This window comes from Gavialis gangeticus, unplaced genomic scaffold (assembly GCF_001723915.1).
Source record: "Gavialis gangeticus isolate Ggan-Ray unplaced genomic scaffold, GavGan_comp1, whole genome shotgun sequence".
NCBI lineage: Eukaryota > Metazoa > Chordata > Crocodylia > Gavialidae > Gavialis > Gavialis gangeticus.
The window spans coordinates 117,847,104-117,849,998 of NW_017729022.1; the positions used below are offsets into that span (position 1 = coordinate 117,847,104).

Sequence of the window (2,895 nt, forward strand, 5' to 3'; positions counted from 1 at the left end):
GTGTGTGTGTGTGTGTGTGTGTGTGTGTGTGTGTGTGTGTGTGTGTGTGTGTGTGTGTGTGTGTGTGTGTGTGTGTGAGAGATCCTATGATACATTTGGGCATAAAGATGACAAAATGAACACAGCTTCACACTAGGTGCAAGTAAAGACTAAATACTGCAGAAGTAAATCTAATTCTACAGTATCCCTGTGCACGATAAGCCCTAAAAGCAACTTGGTTTTGGGGTGGATTAGTGACATCCCCAGTGACCAGTCCTTGCTGAAGAACCATCTCTAAGTAAATGTGGGGGAAAAGCACACACGAAATAAACAGCAATTGCATGTTTAGTCTTGTAGAAATGCATTAGTAAATGCCAGCTACAACAACATGTACAGGACAACGGATTAATCCATAGTATGCCACTGTGATTTTATGTATCTGTTTCACAGTGAGATTTTTAACTGTAGGACTCTGGAATTACAAAACAAAATACATACAAAGCTTAAAGACATCCCATCTCTGTCTCAAAAGATGTGCTGAAACCAGGAAAATTAAGTTAAAAAAACTGAAACAAAGTTCATGGTATGGAAAAGATAGTTTTCACAGGGCACTTAACCTGCCAACCCAACCCTGAGAGACTAGTTTGGATTATCAGTTACACACTTAAATGCCAGGTTAAAGTGCAATGGGTCCAATTCTATCTCAGGCAGGCAGTGCTGTGCTTACCCGACTCCTCTGGGAAATGCATGCAAGGTGAGAAATGGATCACCTTTGACCCCAAGCACAGGCTAAAAAGCTGAACTTCTGCATTTCTTGACTGCAGAGAAAACGTATGCAACTTGAATGCAAGTTTGGTGGTTGTACACACACACACACACACACACACACACACACACACACACACAGATCACCCGCTGCTGAATCACCGCTACTTCTGATGGGAAGTGCAGGAGCTGCTTAAAAACACACAGCCAAGCTAACAACTGCTTAGGACAGGAAGTGAAGAGCCCAATGTCAGATAAAAATTGTATTAACTACTTCAGAGGAGACTTTCTGAAACTTTAGCCTGGCCGCAATACTGGGTGTATTATTCTGTCTCCTATGAAAGATGATGTGAGACCTTTAATGACCATAGGAAATCAGGCCTTCACCTCTACATCTCCTTTTAAGGTGTCAATATAAGCAGCACAATGGTTTTAGGAACAACTTAGACCACAAGTTAATGCTGAGGTAACCTGTTTGAATGTCTATCCCCTCACATATCTCCCATCCAAATAGTGAACCAGCTTTACATTTCTTAGTAATGTCAAATGAGCCTAAACTGGAGCAACTAAAACACACATGATTCCTTCAATCTGCATTTCCCAGTCAGGCCTTCATTCCCTTAGTCCCAGTCCTACGATTTCCCTCAGAAAAAGCTTCATAACAGAACCAATATATTCAGCCCAAATCACTGTATTTTGGTAGGTCCAACTGCATCAACTAGCTAGCATTGTAATAAGGAAGAGAATTTCAAATGAAATGCATTATTTGCAAACATCAGGGATACAACAGGGTTACCATATTTCCAGTTTCAAAGAGGACACCTGCCGTGGGGGGGGGGGGGCAATGATATGCCCGTGCCCTACTATCGCAGGGCACTAAGGTGCCTGCTTCTCTTATAGCAGAGATAAGAACCCAGGTGCAGGTTGCCATGACAACCGGTTAATGAAGATATTGGCAGGAGGAGGCAGGGCCCTAGGCCCATATAAACTCCAGGGCTGGGACTAGGGAGTTGGTTCCCTACCAGCAGCTGAAGGGGAAGGAGCCTCCAGGAAGGAAGGAAGGGCCCACAGATGTGGTAGCCAGCAGATACGCTAATCTTAGAACAAAGGGTGCACCAAAAGCCCATAAGGTATCCTTGCCTACTAGGCACTGAGCCTCAGAGAGGGAGTTTTACTCTTTCAAAGGGGCAGAGCATGATGTGAGTTCTGCGTTACGTTACAGCCCAGGGGCTCATGGTCGTTGGCTGTGGCTAGTGTGCTGTCCGATAACACCAGTGGTTTAGGTGAGGCTATTTGGGGAAGGAGCAGGCCTCATGGGGGCCCACTGCAGCATGGGGACCCCGGTGCCAGAGAGGGTGCAGCATTTGGGGGTAGGGGGGAACAGAGCCTGGTGCCAAAGAGGTTGCAGAGACAGGGCTGCGGAGAGCCTGGCGAGGACAAGGAGCCGAATTAATATATGAGGCCTAGGCAAGACAACACCATTATCATTGGTGAGGCTTGGGGCGTGGTAAAGGGATGGTTGGAGCCACACATACGGCCCATAAGGCTGACAGACTCAGGAACCATCCACAGTGAAGCAGGATATCAAGGGGTTTAGAAACAACAGGGTTAATAGGATCTAGCCCGACTGTGTCCAAAATTAAAGCTCAAGGGCAGCCTCCCTATATTCATCATACCAACAAGACGTGGCAGGTAAGAACAAGGGTGCTTACAGGGCAAGACTGGCATGGTTAAGGACCTGGGGGTAAATATGGCCACCCCTAAGGAGCCCACCCTGCTACACTTACCATTGCTCCTCACTCCGAAGCCACAGCCCCCCCAGACCATGCTGGTGCCCCTCGCTCCCAACCCGCAGCCCCACTACCTGTGCCCCATGCTCCCGACCCATGGTGCCCCTCACTCCCAAGCCATGTGCCCGTGCCCCACCCCTCCAGCCTATGCCCCTCACTCCTGGCCTGCAGCCCCTGCTCCCCCCAGCCCTGCAATGTCTCCCAGCTGCCCCACCCGAGGGCACTGGCCCCAGTGCTGCTGGCCAGGCCACACAGTTCCCTGCTGCCCCCGAAGGACCCCTCCATCCCCTTACCCTGCTGGATGGACAGGAGCCCCCCCCCCCCCCCATTGCTGCTCCCATGCCCCACCCACCCCCAAACG

General features: G+C 49.2%; 1 protein-coding gene across 3 annotated transcripts in view; it reads right to left on the reverse strand.

Moving 5' to 3' along the window:
- FOXJ2 (forkhead box J2) overlaps positions 1–2,895 on the reverse strand; it is a 68,944-nt gene that overhangs the window by 40,388 nt on the left and 25,661 nt on the right. The window lies entirely within an intron of this gene.